Genomic DNA, 21,277 nt, shown 5'->3' on the forward strand with positions numbered 1-21,277 from the left:
GAGCTCTCTGCTATACGTCCACCCGATCCGCCATCTTGTTTGTTCTCCCGCAAAATTCCTTTTTAATAGACTTTTGCAAAGAGAAGTTTTCTTTAGTGGTCTCCCTCACTTGCCCCATGCAGACCCTTTGTCTATTAGATTTTCCGTGCTAATGGATGTCACTTATAGATTTAGATCAAGAGCAAATGTAAAGCTATTTCTAGGAATAAAATGGACGGCTTAAACTAGTTTCTTCTCATAAACTGGAAGCTTTAGGACTGCTATGGGGTAAATTTCTTTAATCACATAGGCAAAAAAATGTAGTTGAAATAATTCAAAAGTAAGATGGATTTTGTTTTAAAAAATGATTTGTGATATTTCTTTATTAACTTATAGGATGGCTAGTTTGGAGAAATCTACAATTCAAACTTAAACTCAAGGACTTTTTACTATTTATAATACCTTCTTAAAGAAAACGGTGACTTTTGTCTATTAAAAAAGTAAATGAAACAAAAAAACTCTTTTTCTTTTTATTTTACTTGAGCAATGATTTCTTAAAAGGACAGATCTGGCCACAGAAGATGAGGAGAGCTTCTAGGTAATACTAACTCTCATCTCTCTGAGCCTTTGAGTTTAACTGAGGTTTTTAAAGATTTAGGGACAGAAAATGTTCTCATGAAAAATTTATTTTTGATGACTAGTGTAAGTGTACATTTTTCTCTCCATTCATCAACATTTTCTCTCATTAACCTCTCCCCTGTCTCCTAATTATACTTTCTAAAATCTGTCATATTTTGAAAACTAAGGGAGTTGTCCATCTGAAATATACAAATATTATATAATTGCTTATTCACTCCTTTTTCTCTTCTAATATGTGTAATTAAGATTTAATCATTTTTAATTCCACAGCTATTTTATTTTGGTTTTGTCTTTCCAGTTTGTCATATTATTTTAGACACTCATATTTCCTGCTAAATGATTTAACTCAGAGCCAGTTTTCTACCCCATGTAATTCTGCAACCAGAATAATGCTTAGAGCAATATATCATTATTACCACCAAATTCTAGGAAATTAGTTTGTTTTAGGATCAATCTGGGTAGCAACCTTTTATTTTAAATAAGAAAAACAATTACAAACAAAGGAGCACTTTAAACTTTCATTGCTTGTCTTATGAGACGCTACTCATCACCTTCCTCACCCAGCTGTCATCAGAAAACCTATCTCTGAGCATCATAAACTCTTCCAATATATTTTCATTGTATCCCATTGCCCTTTGTAGAGATTTATTCATATTTTAACCATAGTTGCATTTCATTGTTTCAATAATCTTTCTGAATTTGGATGTACTCACTTCTAAGGCCCAGTTGAGAATGCTAGAGGTATTATACTGATTCTTTATAACCCTAGAAAATGGTCCAATCATTATTCATAATGTTGTTATATGTGAGGGACACCAACTGTCTTGATCAAAATAAAATCTTTTAACAGAGTTGTACATATTCTGACAATTTGTTCCTGACCACCCTCAAAGGATCATGAGAATCATTGTACTACTTATACTGTACTTAAAATTTGCTAGGCTTGTCCTGAATCATTTAAATAAATTCACTTGATCCTCCCAAAAATTCTCTAAGGGAAGTACTATTATTACCCCTGTCTCAGTATTACAAACAGGGAAATGAAAGCACATAGCAATTAGGAGCCATGGTGACAGCATTGTCAAGCACTCAACTGCTAACTGAATGGTTGGTTATTCAAACCCATCAGCTACTCTTCAGAAGAAAAGACCTTAAAGATCACAGTCTAGAAAATTCTGTGGGGCAGTTTTACATTGTCAGAATTTACTTGATTGCACCAACAGCAGTAACAATGACAAAGCTTCTTCAAAGTTATGCAGTTTATAGGTATCAGGGATGGGATTGGAATCTAAGCATTTGAGAAGGTATTCTTACCACTGCTCATTTCTGTCTTTATAAAATTTCTTCTCCTTTTCCCCAAAGGTCTATGGGTAGTGCAAACAATTTGTACTTGACTATTATTGTTGTTAAGTACCATCAAGTCTGTATAAGGTGTCTATGGAGTGACTGGGGAGCTTGAACCACCAACCGTGAGGCTCAAATCGGCCTTGCAGTTCATAGTATTAACCCGCAGCTTGACTACTAACCTAAAAGTTGGCAGTTTGAATATACCCAGCCATGGAAGAAATACCTAGGAGTCATAATGAGTTAGAATTAACTCTGTGGTAATGGGTTTAGTTTGGGTCCTTTCCCCAAGCAAATTGATAGTACTGGGAAGTGGGTAAATGCAAAGCGGAAGGATATATATTTGGGAAACACCAAATATTTTAGCATAATTGTCATATTCAGAACCTCAACCTCCAGCATGTAGTGCAGTATTTAAAACATAGCATATCATCAACATTTTTTGTTATTGAATAAATGAATGATAAGGCAACTACAAATTCAGTTCCAAATCACCAAAGAGATGGCCAAATTATATTTCTTAAACTCTGACATGCCTAACCATGATCTAGTGGTTAGGATTTGGTGTTTTCATCTGTAATAATCATGCCTGCCTCATAGAACATTATAAAGATTAGATGGCATAATGCATGTGAAATCCTCAAACTCAGAGCAGAGGCTCAAAGAACATCACCTGCATCTCATCATCCAAAGGTGATTGCAGTTGGCCATGGGAAGCCCAACCCACAGAACATACCAATTTCAACCAGCAGTGTGTTGGACCTATTAGCAGGAGTAGAGTTCTGACAAGCTGAATAAGTATTGGGGTGAGAGACTGGTCTTTTTACCTAATTTACACTTTTCCCTCGTCTCCATCATAGCTCAGTAGAACTCATTTAGTCTAAGAAATCAATGGCTAATTTCCTGTGAAGTAGATCAAGAAGTCTGTGATGTTCTCTGTAAATTAAAAATGAGTGGTTGGCTCACCTTGTGTTGTGAAGTACAAGGCAAATAATCACTGCAAGTTATTGAAATGTTTAAATGAGAAAAGTTGCTTTTTCATGTCAATTTCTGACATTCGATGTGGAACTCTCAGGGAGGGATGGTTGGAGGTGGAATGGAGTGATGGTTGTTGCCAGCTTCTAAAATTCAATTTGCCTTGAGCGTGTGTACCACTGAGTGCTGTGCACCACATCTGGTGCAGATTTATAGTCCAGAGGTTCATATGGGACTTAAATATAGATTAAAGTAGAAGGTTACTATAGAGCTCCAGGGAAGAATATGATATTTCAGTTGCATTTGATCAAGTTTTTGGAATTTGCCTGGAAAAATCAATTAAAAACAGAATTTAATTTTCATATTGAGTAGAGGTTATATATTCCAACTCATGCCTAACAATAGATTTTTGTTTAATTTTTTTCAATAAATAATCAACTCCAAACTATTCAGAAGGTTTTGTTCTGTTTGGTTGGTCATGGGGAAATTGAGATTGGGAATTCATTACATACATTTCTCACCAGTTTTATGTTTTTCTTTCTTTCTTCAACTGGTTTTTCCATGGGGTTATTTATAAAGGTAGAGATTATTAAACTTAAGCAGTGTTGTTAAGATAAATTAAAAGTTCCTTTAGGTTCCAGAAGAATTACTACAATAATATGAATGATATATGAAGGGTTACCAAGTGAATACTTAATTGTTTCAAGTCCTTTTTTTTTTTTTTTTGAAGCAAAGATGTGTAAAAATGATGTTAAATAATAAATTATTAGTTTACATTGTAAACTAAATAATAAAGGACTTTTTAGTAGCATCTTAGAGCAAGGTGTTTGGTTCAGATTCACCAGCTGCTCTTTGGAAACCTTATACAGGGTCACTATGAGTTGGAACTAACACAATGGCACTTAACATCAACAACTTGGAGCCTCAGTGTCCTCTTCTATAAGAGTCATTCTCTGGTGGTCTAGTGGTTAGGATTCAGTGTTCTCATCTATAATAACCATGCCTGCCTTATAGAATTATTGTAAGGATTAGATGGGATAATGCATATGAATTCCTTAGCTTAAAGGAATTATATGTAAAGTCCTTAGCAGAGAGCTTGGCAAAATAAGTGTTAGCTACTGTTGGACTCCCTGGGTGTTGCAAATGGTTAAGTGCTTGACTACTAGTGGAAAAGTTGGTAGTTTGAACCCATTCAAAGTTGCTTTGGAAGACAGATTGGTGGTCTGCTTTCAAAAAATCAGTCTTGAAAACCCTATAGAACAGTTCTACTCTACATTCATCTGGTTCCCAAGAGTCAGAATCAGCTCCACAACAACTATTGTTACTGATACCATCATTGTTCATCTAAGTTTGCAGTTACAGTTATATAACATGCCAAATAATTCATATACTTTTTTTCCAGTGGGAAAATAGAATGAAAGGGCTTTGAGGTAATCTATATTACTCTTTCCAGTGATGGGCATGTACTTCACTAGGGATGAGGGCACAGTTAGCAAAAAATGTAGTATGCATGTATTATTGGTGTAAAATATGGCCCAGCCTTGTAAACCCTATGGGGAGGTTGTCCTCAGGCCTATAGAGTTGTCATGAGTATGAACTGATTCAATAGCAGTGAGCTTGGCGTTTCCACCCATTCCATTGCCATTCTAGCAAACAGCAAGTTTATAAAGGGTTTCTGAGGCTGTAAATCTTTATGGATGCAGGCAGCCTTATCTTTCTCTCTGAGAGTAGCTGGTGGATTTGAACTGCCAACCTTGAGGCTATCAATCCAATGCTTATCTCACAGTGTCACCAGAGCTCCTCAACATTTCCAGAGCATCCTGTAATTTCTCTATCTTTGCCGTATTTTATTTCACTATCTTATTGAGTGTGTTTGTCTCATAAAATATAAAACCAAAGCCAAAAACACAATCAATCCCACTGCCATCAATTTTATTTGATGGCATCCAAGTTTATTTTGACTCCCAGTGACCCTGTAGGACACAGTAGAACTCTCCTTAAGGTTTTCAAGACTAAGTCGTTACAGAAGCAGACAACCTGGTCTTTCTCCCCAGCAGCAGCTGGTGGGTTAGCAGCCTAGCAATTAAATATTAAACAGCATACTATAGTAACACTTACACGTGTTTTATCGTTGTTGTGTGCTGTGGAGTTGGTTCTGACTCATAGCCACTCTATATATGGTTTTCAAGGAGCGGCTGGTAGACATGAATTGCCAACCTTAAGGTTAGCAGTCCAGTGCTTATCTTACAGTACCACACCCTGTGCCAAACATTGCTCTAAGTATATGACATAGTTCTCCTCTAATTCTCATGATAATCATTATTTCCATTTGTTTTATAGAGTGTGTCTTTCTTCTTCACTGCTATTGCCCTGTGCTAGACACATAATAAGTATTCAATACATATTTCTTAAATGACTAAATGAATGATTTTATAGTATTTTGTTGTTGTTGTTGTTGTTAGATGCCATTGAGTTGGTACCAACTCATAGTGATGCTATCCACAACAGAATAAAACACTGCCTGGTCCTGGGCCAACCTCACACTTGTTGCTGCACCTGAACCCATTGCTGCTACTGTGCCAATCCATCTCACTGGGGGTCTTCCTCTTTTTCTCCAATCCTTCACCTTACCAAACATGATAACCTTCTCCAGTGACTGGTCACTCCTGACAACATGTTCCAAGTATGAGAGATGAAGTCTGGCCACCCTAGCCTCCAAGGAGCATCTGACTGTACTTCTTCCAACACAGATATGTTTGTTCTTTGGGCAGTCCATGGTACTTTCAATATTCTCCAACAACACCATAACTCAAATGCACCAATTCTTCTACTGTCTTCCTTATTCACTGTCTCAACTTTTGAAAGCATATGTGGTTATTGAAAATATCTCAGGTGCACCTTAGCCCTCAAAGTGACATCTGTACTCTTCAACACTTCAAAAAGTATTTACTATTTAGACAGTATAAAAGATGTTCATGGACGAGTTGGCTAAGATTAATAGATTAGACTGAAAATGTGTTGTTGTTGTTGTTGTTGTTAAGTGCCACTGAGTTTGTTCCAATTCATAGCAACCCTCTACAGGGTTTCCAAGGAGCAGATGGTGGGTTTGAACCACCCACCTTGCAATTAGCAGCCCAGTGCTTATCCTACAATGCCATTCCAGCTGTATCCTATGATTCTAGAAATAAATATCCTGACAGAATAGGCAGTAGCTGGAGTTTTTAAAGTGCAGATTAGAAAATTCCATCATGCTTTCACTGTAATACATGCTGGGAATGCAATTTTAGCTGCTACGTGCATTGTGGAAAGAGCCTTTATGCATCTCTCAATATTTTTCCATAAGTCATTCACCTGAAATTGTCTTTTACTAAACTGCTTCCTGTAATCATTCCAGACTGAATGATTCATCAAAAAACACACTGAGGAGTCTGAACTATGGTAGGAAAATCAATCTATGGTAAATGCACATTTACCAATAATTGAACTTTTGTTCTTTTGAAATAATCCTGAAAGTCATACCTGAAGCATTTTACCTCACATTATGACTCTGATCCATGAACTAATTAGCTCCACAAGCATCTCTGGGTAACCACAATGCACAAATTATTGTGCTATACCAAGTGATGTGTCTAGCTCTTTAGAATGTGGTGGGTTCTAATAGCAAATGAGACAGGTTATATTTTTGTCAAGAAATAAAGCACTGTTAGTCAACATGAGTCGCAACTGACTCGGAATGGATTCAACAGCACACAGTGATAGCAACAGGAGTCAATACTATATTGTTTTCCAATCATTTCAGTAAATTTTAGTTTGAGTTTAAAATTAGGAAACCTTCCTTTGTGGGATCCTACGGCCTATTTTCAATACACGTGATTTTTTACTAAAGCTTTAATGTTCATGAAGAATTGATCAGAAACTCTTGAAATACCAAAGCATACCCTGCATCCAGGATGGAAAGCCTGGGCATAGCTTTAAAAAAAAGGAGGGGTGTTGTCCCTTTAGTTTCTTTGGGTCTTAGTGTCTTGTTTGGGGAAATAAAAAATGCTCAAACTTGAAACATACGAAAACCAGAGTAACAGAACATGGACCACAGTAAAGTGCTGATACGTTGGCATCTTTGTCTTTAACTAAGCTAATTAAAGCTAGTTGGATTGGTTATTGTAGAAGATATTTCCAAGTCTTATTAATCACTGTTCTGAGGTGATGTCAAATCAATTTCAACTCATAGCAACTCCATGTGACAGTAGAACCGCTCCACAGGGTTTACTAGCCTAATCTAAAACACAAGGAAATGTTTCTTTCTTTCTTTGTTTCCCAGCTTTGTTTTAGTACATGTACACAATAAGTTAAAGGTAAAAAATTCTATGCTCACAAACAGTATCAGAAATTCATTTCATCTTGAAAATACCTAGTGTTCTAAGCCCAAATTGAAAAGCATTATCAGATCCATCTTGAGCTAAGTGCAAAAATAGTTAGAATAGTGCCGTCAAGAAATAGTTTAAGTAAGAGGTTCACAAAATCTTGTCTTCAGACCTCTCTTGTTTTGTTGTTAGTGGATTCACCGCAACTCATAGGGTTCCTGAGGAGCAGATGATGGGTTTGAACTTTGCAGTTAGCAGTCAAATCAGGACTCTAGACCTCTATGGGTCTCAAAAACACTTTCAGGGGTCCACAGGATAAAAATTATTTTCATAAAAATAATAAGATGTTTGGTTGATAGGGACAGGCAACTTAGACATTGGCCACCTAAAATGGGGCGGGGCGGTGGGGGGGATGTGCATAAGGCACGCAGTGGCTGGCTTACACATTTTCATGAGGAAGTTTAGTTTCGGAGTATTCGGGGAAAGGCAGAATCCCCACTGAATAATTTTCATTTTGTCTAGATGGGCCTGGTGAAAGGAGACAGGGATAGGATTCTTTTGATTCAATAGTAAGGAATTGTTATCATGACTAATTGTGATTGTTACCATTGTAAATGTAGATGTTTTGTAGCATAAGGGGGAAGTAGTTAATCTTATATTCCACGAACAGAGAACAATGAAGAGAGAAGAGCATGAGCAGAATGTGGGACCCTAACCAGAGAAGCAGAGACACCAGAGATGGAGATAAAGGTGGTGGCATGGAAAGGCAGAGCAGCTGAGGACTCTGGACTCATGGAAAGAGAAAGGCTGTGTGCTGGCAGCCAGGGGCGGAACTTCCAGAATGTACTCTTGAGTTGTTTAAATGATTATATATTTCTGAATGTTTTTATGATTCTAGGTATTTTTTTCCCCAAATGTCTAGATGGAACCAACTATTCTTTTAATATGCAAATCACATAGCTCAGGCACCTTATTCCGAGTATTTTGGGACGTTAGAATATGCACCCAAACATCCACGAATTCCTGGCAGGCATATATGCTCAGACCACCTCTCACTGTGGCTTCCTGCTAACATCGGGTTCTTTGTCACTCTTCTATTGCTGTCCAGAGGAACTCTGGTAGTGTAGTGGTTATGAATTGGGCCTCAAGGTCAGTAGTTCAAAATTACCAGCTGTTCCATGGGAGAATTATGAGGCTTTTTGCTCCTGTAAAGATTTACAGCCTCGGAAACCCTATGCAGGGTCGCTATGAGTTGGAACTCACTCCATAGCACACTACCACCACCAATTGGTGTCCATCTTTGGTGACTCCTTTTTCCACACCCATTCCAATGGCCAGGCATGGCTCCACTTACCAGAGTATCACTAACATGCCATCACCCTAATGGCATAGAGGTTAAGCAGTTGGCTGCTAATCTACCAGCCACTCTGTTGGAGAGCGATGTGGTGGTCAGCTTCAGTAAGGATTGCTGGTGGTCGTTATGTGTCGTGGAGTCGGTTATGACTCATAGCGACCCTGTACAGTTCCCAAAGCTGTAAATCTTAACCGGAGCAAAAAGCCTCATCTTTCTCCCGCAGAACAGCTGGTAGTTTCCAACTGCTAACCGGTAGCAGACCGATTCGTAACCACTATGCTACTAGAGCAGGCTAGAAAATGCTGTGGGGAAGTTCTACTTTGGCCTATAGAGTTGCTATGAGTTTCTGAATTGACTCAGTGGCCTACAGAGTTGCTGTGAGTTGGAACCCACCTGATGACGCAATAATAACAATAACAACTCTAATGGTAATGCTATATATGAGTGCATGGGCACATATATATAAAGTATGAATATTTATATATACACATACATAAATATTCATATGCTAAAACACATTTCATTTCTCTTACCTTTTTTCTTACTCTGGTATTAACTCTGACTTAGTTAAAATATTATAAAAATCTAGGAAGTCATCCTGAAAATAACTAAAGACAAATTTTTTTAATTTTAGGTTAATTTTTTTGGATATTTTTCGAATTATGTTTTCTATCTTTGAATGTATATGCTGATACACAGTGTTCTATAGAAAAATGCATAATAATGTACAAAAAAGCTTCCCAAAACTCCTCTAGTGATCTAAAAGAAGTAACTGTAACTTTCTTAGAAACAACACACAGTCTGAGGTTTTACTAACACCAGAGATAAGTCATAATGATCCCTGAAAAATATGTGTGTATGTATTTTACTTTTGTGGAAAGTCTGTGACCAAAAAGAAAAAAAGATAAAAGTAACGTGTGGCTTGTGTGTGACAAAAAAATAATAATAATTAACTTGTGACTTTTGTGCAACCCCGAGTACTTCAGTATAAAAATCTCTCTTAACTTTGCAGACTTTGAACACTTGATATTTTACCAAGCATTACCATTGTTTCCCATGTTACAAGTCCAATAATGGAGGCCTTGAAGCACTTGGGATTTTACCAAGTATTACCACAGCTTCAGCTGTTGCAAACCCAAGAATGAAACTTACAGCTGTAGAAGGAATCTTTGTTAGATAAAACTTATTGTTGTTAAGTGCTGTCAAGTTGGCCTGACTCATAGTGACTCTGTATAGGGTTTCTGAGGAGTGGCTTGGTGAGTTTGAACTGTCGATTCTTTGGTTCAAATCGGCCTTGCAGTCCAGTGCCTATCCTATAGCACCACACCAAGACTTAGAACTAATTAAATAAGCTTTATCACATAGATCAAATACTCCTATCCTTCAAAATTGAATGTGTAAATCTAGAACATAAAGATCATCAATAAAAAAATAGAGACAAACTTAGGGGCTCTAATACATGGCAAAAATGCACTATCCATCATAACAGAAAACATACAAAAAGCAGAAGACAAAACAGATGACTGGCATCTCCAACAAACTAAACACATATGTTCATCAATAGATTTCACCCAAAGAATAAAAATAAAGCCTACAGACTGGGAAAGTCTTTTTTGCCATGATATAGCAGACAAGAAATTAATCTCAAAATGCTGCAGAAAACTCACAATACCTCAACAAGAACACAAAAATCCAATTGAAATATGGGCAGAGTACATGAACAGACAGTTCACCAAAGAAGACCTTCAACCAGTAACAAACATATGAAGAAATGTTCACGATCATTAGTTACTGTTGTTGTTGTTGTAAAGTGCCATCGAGTTGGTTGTAACTCATAGTGACCCTGTGTAGGGTTTCCAATGAGCAGCTGGTGGATTTGAACTCCTGGCATTGATGTTCAAACTGATATTGTAGTTGAGTACTCATCCTACAGTACCACACCAGGACTCCTTGATGGCCATCAACATTGCAACTATTGGTCTCTCCAAGTGTGGAAGAAAGAAGAGGGCTGAAAACTGAAGATGCTTGAAATTAATTAGTCCAATGGACTAATAGAACAAAGGTCACCACGACGCTGGGACCTGAAGAACTAAATGTTACCCAGTTACCACTGCCAGCTGCTCTGAAAGGGATCACTTTCATTAGAAAGTCCTGGATAGAGTGGGAGAAGATATGAATTACAACTCAAAGTTGTAACAAAGACCAGGCTTACTGGTCGGAAGGAGACTTGAAGAACCTGAAACAATTGCCCTTGGCCACCTTTCAGGTCTGGAAGTGAACTCACCCTCATGACCCAATTTTCAGACCTACAGGGAGACAGCAACACCAGTTAAGTATGCTTGTCATGGAATGGTCAGTCATTCAAGATCAAAAGGGCAACATTTACCTAAGGACAAAGTTGAGAAGGGATGGGAAGGAAATAAGAACCACAGGGAGGAAATGGGGTAACTGTCCTTGTATGGAAGGGATTGCAATCATCGAAGTGAAACAAAGTTTGTGATTTGTTAAATGTAAAACTGATGGCCTTCTCTGTAAGCCTTCACTCAATTCACAATAAAATGTTTCAAAAAAAAAATAAAAGAAATTGAATATGCAGGCATGACTGTTAGCTGCTACAAAACATAAAACATAAAAACCATGTCCTATAAGCTCTCTGCAGACACCTAGTTTGGCACAGTAGGACAAGCAGGGAACTGCTAACCACAAGATTGATAGTTCAAACCTACCAGCTGCTCCTCAGAATTCCTATACAGAATCGCTATGAGTTGGAACTATGACTCGACAGCACTTAACAACAACATGAACTCTCTATGGGAATGTGTTAGCTGACACAGACTCTGCCGGATGTCATCCTAATAAACTCTCTTTTGTACTCTACCTTGTTGTTGTGAAGTTCCATCTAGCTGATTCTAACCTATAGCAACGCTGTATGCTCCATAAACTTTCCTAGCAAACAGCCTCATCCTTCTTCCACAGAAGAGCTAGTGGGTTTGACCCATTGACTTTGAGGTTAGCAACCCAACTCTTAACCACCACACCATCTTTTCTGGTGGTGTTGTTAAGTGCTACTAAGTCAGTTCTGACTCATAGCAACCCTGTTTAGGTTTCTGAGGAGCAGCTCATGGATTTGAACCACCAACCTTGCAGTTAGCAGTTCAGCTCTTATCCTACAATGCCACACGGGACTTAGATATACTAAGTAAAGAGATTTCTCCAAGGAGACTCTAGAGAATAAGGGGATAGGCAGCTTGCTCATGTCTCTGAAGGATATCCTGAGGCACCTGGCTAAAAAATCGTCCTGGAAACTACCACTCCTTTATGTAGTTGAGGAACCTCCTCAGGAATCAAAAAGCAGGAAAAACAGAAAGCAACGCAAGTCTTGCTGCCAGACTATGCGACAGGAAAATGGAGATTGTTTACTTTTAAGGCGTTTGCCCTGCTTTTGCTTCAAATGTTGACAGAGAAAGTAAAAGAGAGGAAGCATTTTACGTTTCATAATTTTTTTTTTTTTAACTAAGCTACTTGAAAACATTAGGGATATTGTCAGCCTGCAGTAAAGTTTGCAAAAGAAATACCTTACTTTGAGAATATTTTTGAAATAAAGGGATTGAGATAGAAAGACAAGAGGGAAAGAGGGAAATGAAGGGAGCAAACTGGTTTTGGTTTTGGTTTTGGTCTAAAAAGAATGAAAGAAAAACTGAATAGTATATGCTATTCAAATACCAGGTTCCTGCCCTGAGTGGACACGGCAAATAAGCAAACCCCAAGGTAGAGTAAAGCCACTTAGAACCACAAGTTCAGTGGTTCAAGCTCACCAGCTGCTCCTTGGAAACCCTATACAGGGTCACTATGGGTCAGAACCGACTCGATGGCACTTAACAACAACAAGAACAACAACTCTCTCCTACAGGTCACTGTGAGTCAGAATCGACGTGATAACAACAGATAATGATTGTTGATGTGGTAGCAATATGGGCTTTCCATAGAGCTGGGTCTGAATGCTTGGCATAGACCTAGTCCATGACTGTGCATCCATCTCAGTGTATAAGTGCTTCATTTCACATGAAGGATTAACACAAGTCTGGACACTCAACTAGGCTCTCTTTGGAAGGGGAGAGGAACATTTTTGTGAGTTTGAAGCCTTTCTCTTGGCATCTTCCTTTCATCTACAGTCATGTAACCCAATCTGCCAAACAAAATGTGATAACTGAGATAAAGGAGCCCTGATGGCACAGTGGATTAAGCATTGGGCTGCTAATCTGAAGGTTGGCAATTTGAACCCACTGATCAGTCACTCCATGGGATAAAGATGAGGCAGTCTGCTGCTGTAAAAATGTATAGTCTTGGAAACCCTAGCATCTATGCTTAAGCAATATTTGTTGAATGGATAAATTAATAAATTTCTCAACTTGATCCAACAACTATTATCAAAATAGTGTTACTCTGCTTGCTATTTCCTCAATAATTTGAATATTCATGTATATTCTTTTCTTGTTTCACCTGTACTCTTACTGTTTGATTAAGCTAAAATAATCCAATGATTGATTCCAGATTTTATGATCCTAGGCAAAATTGAGAATGACTATTTTGGTCACTTCTCTCACTCAGAATGGTGCATTCTGGAAAGTGCCAATAAACATATTAAATGCAATTTTAAAGCCCTGCTCAATGAACAGGAATGAAAGATAACATATCATTAGTGTCCATGTGAAGTGACGCTGAATTTGAACTTTATATGATAAACTTGTTCAAATGATTTCACAGAAATATGTTCCATGCCAGTTGGTCCACACAGTCTGTCAAGGACTGTATATCTCAAAGTGACAGGCAGAACTTCCTGTGTTTTCTGTTGTACTGGGTCCCTGGAGATCCCAACTTCAGAGGAAAGAAACCATACTAGTAGTCTACACTTCATCCATCCATCCAAACATCCATTTATGTGCTCATTTATTCATTAACTTAAATAACATAAATTGAACACCTAGAGTTTACCAGGCACTAGGAATAAAAGTGTGGTATTATAGGATAAGCACCTTATGAGAATGGTAGTGGTGGTGGTTATGTGCCATGGAGTCAGTTCCAACAATGACCCTGTTTGGGGTTTCCAAGGCTATAAATCTTTATGGAAGCAAAAAGTCTAATCTTTCTCCCGAGGAACTGCTGGTAGTTTCGAACTACTGACCCTGAGATCAGCAGTCTGACTAGTAACCACTACTAGAGCAGAGTTCTTTACCTTATGAGAATGTAGTTGTTGTTAAGTGCCTTTGAGTCTATTCCGACCCATACAACCCTGTTTAGGGTTTCCATGGAGCAGCTAGTGAGCTTGAAACATGGATGTTGCTGTTCAAACTGACTTTGCAGTCTGACTCATTAGTCCATTGTTGTTGTTGTTGTTAAGTGCCGTCGAGTCGGTTCCGACCCATAGCGACCCATAGCATCACATTTAATTACCTGTTATGACTTTCTGAGGTAAGACAAAACTTAGACCTAAAATGAAACACAAAAATCACATATGGTGTTAAGATACCAAATAAAATTTTAAACATTAAAAAAAAAACAGTTTTGTACATTTGAGGAGTACCATCTTTGATGTCCTTTATGAAAAATGTAGAAAACAAATACAAGTTTCTAATTCTTCTTAATCTATACAAGCATCTGGAATACATTCTTTAAAAGTTTAAATAACTAAATTTAATGTGTGCCAAAGATAAAATCAGCAAAACAAGCTGGGAAAATTGAAAGAGAAATTGAAAAATGATCACCTACACATATGCTTATCATTATATAAATCTTGGTGTGGTGCTGTAGGATAAGCACTGGACACTGGACTACTGTCACCTTGAAAATCCTGTAAAAGGTCTCTGTGAGTTGGAAATGATTCGATGGCACTTAACAACAACAACAAGACAACATAAGAGGAGCCCAGTTTTTCTAAAGTGGTTACTGAGATCCTAAATTACTTCAAATAAATTTAGTTAATAAGTTTGACTATGAAGCCTAAATCAGCATCCCCAGGAGTGGGAGAAATCCAGGTTTATTTATCAAAGACACGAAGAATAGATTGAAATTTTGATCTCCCAGAAGCAAGTAAAATTTTTAGCAAGGTCTGATGCAGAAATGTTAATTTGTGACTTTAAAGACTCTGAGACTCCTCTGTAACACTTGCTTCCATTGTTCCTCAATTAATTGATTTTGACCAGCTAGTAACTGAGCCTTTTATTTTAGATCTTAAACTTATTAGTTTTTTTTTTTTAATTGCAAAGTACTTTGAAATAGCTACTAATTTTTCAAACTGTCTTTAGTTAAATATGTCACCTTCTCAAAAAGGAGCAAGAAGCAGAGTCACCATGTTTTCTCACAAATTATGCAGGACTCCCTGAAGTGTACTCTCCATTTTTGCATTTGTTGCTATCTGTTTTCCTGTTAGATCAAATGAGTGCATGAACCAGAGCAGAGCACTATTCTTAGGTCCCGTGTCATTGCCAAAATCCAAAAGGACTTGAGACACAGTGGTCACTAAAATGCCAAGTTTTAACCTGAACTTGCAAGCAGAAAACTTAGACAAGGACTTGCAGGTGGAAAACCTTAAGGAAATGTACATAGACCAAGAGTCGGTCATTCAAACAGAACAAGAGGACACTGGATGGTTTAAAATCAGGAAAGGTGTGGGACAGGGCTGTACAGGTTCCTCATGAGCACAATGAAGTGTTCTGGAATACTCATTCTTTGCAATGTTATCCACCACTTGTCATGAGAGCCACAGGTTAGCAATTCAAACCCACCAGCTGCTCCTCGGAAACTCAGTATAGGGTCACTATAAGACGCTTTATAGCAACAATACAGTCAAAAGCCTTTTCATAGTCAATAAAGCACAAGTAAACATCTGGCATCAGCAACGATGGCCCTCATTCTATGAAATTTTTCTAGGTCCATAGTCCTGATGTAGCACTGTGGGCTAAAGCACTCACCCACAAAGTGACTTTGAACCACAAGGTTGGTGGCTCAAACTCAACAGCTGCTCCTTGGAAACCCTATCTATACAGGATCTCTGTGATTCAGAACTAACTAGATGCACTTAACCAACAACAATGGTAAAAACTAACAGAAAGTCGATTTTTTAATTTCACTAAATGCCATGAAAATTATTTGAAGTGTATATAACTAGACTGTATTGTGTGCATTTGTTAGCATTATAAAAGGTCATTTAAAATGTTTTCAATGGTCATTTAAATACACTAGTAACTCAGAGGAGAAGACAAAGCCCTTTTCTGTTGTTAATATAGTACTAAACCATTAGGCATGCTTCAATGGGTTATGTTCTTTTGAAAACTTGTACTTTGTTATGCAAAACCTCTATTTTACTGTTTTTGTTCTATAGCTACTACTAACAGCTTAATATGGATGGATAATTATATTATTTTTTAAGAAAAAATACCTAAAATATTTACTGATTGTTAATACAATTCATTAGATATTCTCAGAGAAAAATGAAAATGCTTAATGTTTGCGGCTTAATGTTCTCCTGAAATAAAACAAGTTCTTATGGTGAGAATTGTAACAGGGAAAGAAATCTTAGCTTTAGTTTAAATCTTGTTGTTATTGTTAAGTGCCATCGAGTTGGTTCTGACCCATAGCAACTCTGTATAGGGTTTCTGAGGAATGGCTGGTGGGCTTGACCCATTGACCTTGCAGTTCTAACAGACTTTGCAGTCCAGAGCATTAACCCACAGCGCCATACCAGGACTCCATTCAATATCTTAATCCTCCATAAAGGCCCAATTGTGTTTTTCTAAACAGTAATTTTCCATTTATTCAAATGTCTCCCTAAAAAGTGTCAGTCTATTGGCATAGGTTATGAGCAGTCATTTCCATTAGGAAATAAGGATTTCTAATTAGACATATCAATTTCAATTTGCATGTAATTGACTAACTTTAATTAACTAACCTTCATTTTGACCTTGTTTAAAAATATAATTTCCCACATGGTTCATGAATTCATTGATAAGTAGCAATAAATAAGCTAGTGCAATTTCACTACATAAAGTGCATATCACTGCCTCTTCTTTGGGTGAATATAGTTAATAAATACTGTGTCAAATATTGACAGTGACAAATTTTGGCAACCCAACTATCTATTAAAGAACTCTATGGTTTTTATATATAAATTACTGTACTCCTTTGGGTTTTGACAATAATTTGTGCTATGATTCAATAGCAATTTTTCATGTTACTTTATAAATCAATAGTCTTTTTGTTTGATTTGCGTAGTGGTTACGAATCGGGCTGCGAACCTTAAGGTCAGTGGTTCGAAACTACCAGCCGCTCCGCGGGAGAAAGATGAGGCTTTCTACTCCCGTAAGGATTTACACCCTCAGAAACCCTGTACAGGGTCGCTATGGGTCGGCTCCGACTCGAAGGCACTTAACAACAACAACAACAAGTCATGATATTAAATCTATCTGCTCTTATGATTTTTTTTCCAACAATTTTGTTTACATGTTCTTGTTTAAATGATAGGTTGAGTTATGATGGTATGGACTGGGAAGTAGAAATCCCCTACTTTATTTCTAAACTCCATTTGAATCAGTCTGAATATGTTTCTTAACAGTCAGTGAACCAATGGGGAAAGCACTGTGTGCTATGAGAGAAACTGGAATGTTTTAGTATATCATCATTTCATTGTGTTGTTGTTAAGTGTCCTTGAGTCTATTCTAACCCATAGTTAGTTCCTACTCATACCGACCCTGTATAGAGTTTCTGAGGAGAAGCTGGTGAGCTTGAACTGCCAACTCTGGGGTTCAAATCAACTTTGCAGTCCAGTGCATTAACCCACAGCGCTACACCAGAACATATTGGTATGCTATTAGTATGCTATTAGTATACCACATATTACTATGCTAGTCTGTTAGTATGCCACATATTAGTATACTGTTGTTGTTGTTAAGTGCCGTCGAATCATTTCTGACCCATGGCGACTCTGTATAGGGTTTCCAAAGAGCAGATGTTGAGCTTGAACTGCCAACCTTGCAGTTCAAACGGCTTTGCAGTCTGACGCATTAACCCATAGCACCACACCAGGACTCCTAGTATACTATTATTGTTTGTTGTGAAGTGCTGTTGAGTCAGTTCCAACCCATAGCGACCCTGTATAGGGTTTCCAGGGAGCAGCTGGTGAGCTTGAACCACCAACCTTGCAGTTCAAACGGCTTTGCAGTCTGGTGCATTAACCCACAGCACCACACCAGGACTCCCCAGTATACTATTAGTGTGCCACAAATGAATATGCTATTCTATTTTTCTGGAGTCCTGTGTGGTGCTGTAGGATATGCACTGTACCACAAGGTCAGTTTGTACTGCAGGGTCGCAGGTTCAAACTTAGCTGCTGCTCCTCGGAAACCTTTATAGGGTTGCTATGAGTCAGAACTGAATCAAAGGCACTTAACAATAGCATTCTATTTTTGAGGCCTGATGTTCCTCTGTAGGACAAGCACTGGATGGATGACTAACTGCAAGGTCAGCAGTTTGAACTCACCAGTCGCTCCTCAGAAGCCCTATACAGGGTCACTATGAATTAAAACTGACTTGATGGCACTTAACAACAATGTTCTATTTTTGGTACATGTACTGTATTATATTGTCAATTAAAAAATTAAAAAATAGACATTTTATGAATATGTTTCTTCTTACCCCAAACCATATTTTAACAGCCAGGTCAGAGACCATCTAATAATTGGTTATCAGTAGATCTCAGTTAAAGGGAAGGGCAGGGTTCAAGCAATCCATTAAGATCAGCCAATAATGATGTTCTATTCTTCTCCCTCCTCTTCTCTTTATAAATTTCATTAGCTAACCTACTTAGAACTTTTTTTTTTTTTTTTAAGACTTAGAATGGTCTCCCTAAATGCGTATAGGATAACTGTTCAGAGTAAATATTATTTTCCATTTCTTTGTGCTTTGATCATTTTTAACAATATTTACATTTTTCTTTGGAAAGCCATTTGTTTCATCTTTTAGTGTTGGGAAACAGGAACACAGAGCAAAATCATTCTTATTTTTACTTGAAAAGAAATGTGTCTGTACCATCTCTTCCAGTTCATGTGTTGTGTTAGTAACACTATGAACTCAAATGTTTGTAGTAATATATAGAAAGTTCTCTCATCAAAATTACTTTAGTTCATGCTGGAGACAGCTAGAAGCTTGGATTTAGGCATTGGCTGGATTTGAGACAAGCTCTTCTGTTTCCTGTGTTCTTCACATTCTGCTACTGTTAGAAATTAAATTCTCAAGTAAGCATGTTGAAAATTTCAAATAAGCATTCTCTAATAACCATAATGGCCACCCTGTATGCAAACACTTCAACCTGATACCACACAATTTAACTGTCTCAAATGGTTTACTACATAGTAAAGGTTACAAGATATGCATTCAATATTGATTAATAAATAACCACAAGTTATTTGGATTTAGTGTTAAAGTAGCAGTAATAGTGTAAAATGTAACATCCAGAACAAGAGAAACATCATTCCATTGTGGTCATACCATATTTGAAGCAGTGGTGGTGGTGATTTGCTGTGGAGTCGGTTCCGACTCATAGCAACCCTGTATAGGGTTTCCAAGGCTGTAAATCTTTACAGGAGCAGAAAGTCTCATCTTTCTCCTGCAGAATAACCAGTAGTTTCGAACTGCTGACCTTGAGGATTGCAGCCACATTCGTAACCACCACGCTACCAGAGTACCTAGAGACCTGTATTTACACCCATTCCAAAAAGAGGTGATCCAATGGAATACAGAAATCATCAAATACTATCATATGTAAGTACAATTTCACTGAAGATAATTTAAAAATGGTTGCAACAGTACATTGACAGGGAACTGCCAGAAATTCAAGTCAGATTCAGAAGAGGATGTAGAACTAGGGATATCACTGCTGATAGCAAATGAATATTGACTGAAAGCAAAAAATATCAGAAAGATGTTTACCTGTGTTTTATTGACTATGCAAAGACTTTTGATTGTGTGAATCATGACAAGCTTTGAATAACATTACGAAGAATGGATATGCCAGAACACTTAATTGTGCTCATGATGAACCTGTACGTAGACCAAGAGGCAATTGTTTGAACAGAACAATGGAATGGTTTAAAATCAGGAAAGATGTGTGCCAGAATTGTATCCTTTCACCATATTTATTAAATCAGTATGCTGAGCAAATTATCTAAGAAGTTTGATTATATGAAGAAGAACATGACATCAGGATTGGAGGAAGACTCCTTAACAACCTGCAATATGAAGATGATACAACCTTGCATGCTGAAAGTGAAGAGGACTTGAAATACTTACTGATGAAGATCAAAGAAGGCAACCTTCAGTATGGATTGCACCTCAATGTAAAGGAAACCAATCCTCACAACTGGACCAGTTAATAATATCATGATAGACAGAGAAAAGATTGAAGTTGTGAAAGACTTTAAATTGCTTGGATTCAAAATCAATGTTCATGGAATCAGCAGTCAAGAAACCTAATGCAAACTATGTATTGCATTAGGCAAATCTGCTGCAAATGACCTTTTTAAAATGTTCAATAGCAAAGTTGTCAGTTTGAGGACTCAGGTATGCCTGACCCAAGCTATGGTATATTCAATTGCCTCATATGCATGTGAAAGTTGGATAATGAATAAGAGAGACTATCAAAGAATCAATACATTGGAATTATGGTATTGGATAAGAATATTGAAAGTACCATGGACTGCCAGAAGATCTAGCAAATCTGTCTCGAATGAAGTATAGTCAGAATGCTCCTGAGAAGCCAGGATGGCAAGACTTTTTCTCTTGTACTTTGAACATATTCTCAGGAGGGACCAGTCCCTAGAGAAGGACATCATGCTTGGAAAAGTGTTGTTGTTATTGTTGGTAAGTGCTGTTGAGTTGGTTCTGATTCAGAGCGACCTGATATAGGCTTTCCAAGGAGCAGCTGGTAGGTTTGAACCTCTGACCTTGTGATTCACAGTCTAGTGCTGATCCTACAGCACCATACCAGAATTTCATGGGAAAGTGTAGAGTCAGAGAAAAAGAGGAAGACCTCCAACAAGATGGACTGACACAGTACTAAGAACAATGGTCTCAAACATGACAAATGTAAGCATGGTGGGCCAGGCACCTGTTATTCTGTTGTGCATAGAGCCTCACTCTATGTGTCAAATCTAATTTGATGGCACCTAAAATCAACACTTGGTTTGATAATTAAAACCCTTCTGTAAGACATGTAGAATATAATTTAACTAGAGAGAAAACTGAGTGTCCTGGCTGTTAAGAATAAAGGTTCATTATTACATGACCAGTTAGCAGCAGAACAGATTTAGAATGCAGGCTTTCTAATTCTTAGACAACATTTCATACCATATATACCCACTCCTGGAGTCCTGGTGTGATGCTGTGGGTTAATGCATTGGACTGTAAAGTTGGTTTGAACCACAAGGTTGGCAGTTCAAGCTCACCAGCTGCTCCTCAGAAACTCTATACAGGGTCGCTATGGGTTGGAACTAACTTGACAGAACTTAACAACAACTACCACATACCCACCCCTGACTTATTGACATCGCCAGGTTACAAAGACTAGGTCATTATG

Source organism: Chrysochloris asiatica, unplaced genomic scaffold (genome assembly GCF_000296735.1).
Source record: "Chrysochloris asiatica unplaced genomic scaffold, ChrAsi1.0 scaffold00098, whole genome shotgun sequence".
NCBI classification, from domain to species: domain Eukaryota; kingdom Metazoa; phylum Chordata; class Mammalia; order Afrosoricida; family Chrysochloridae; genus Chrysochloris; species Chrysochloris asiatica.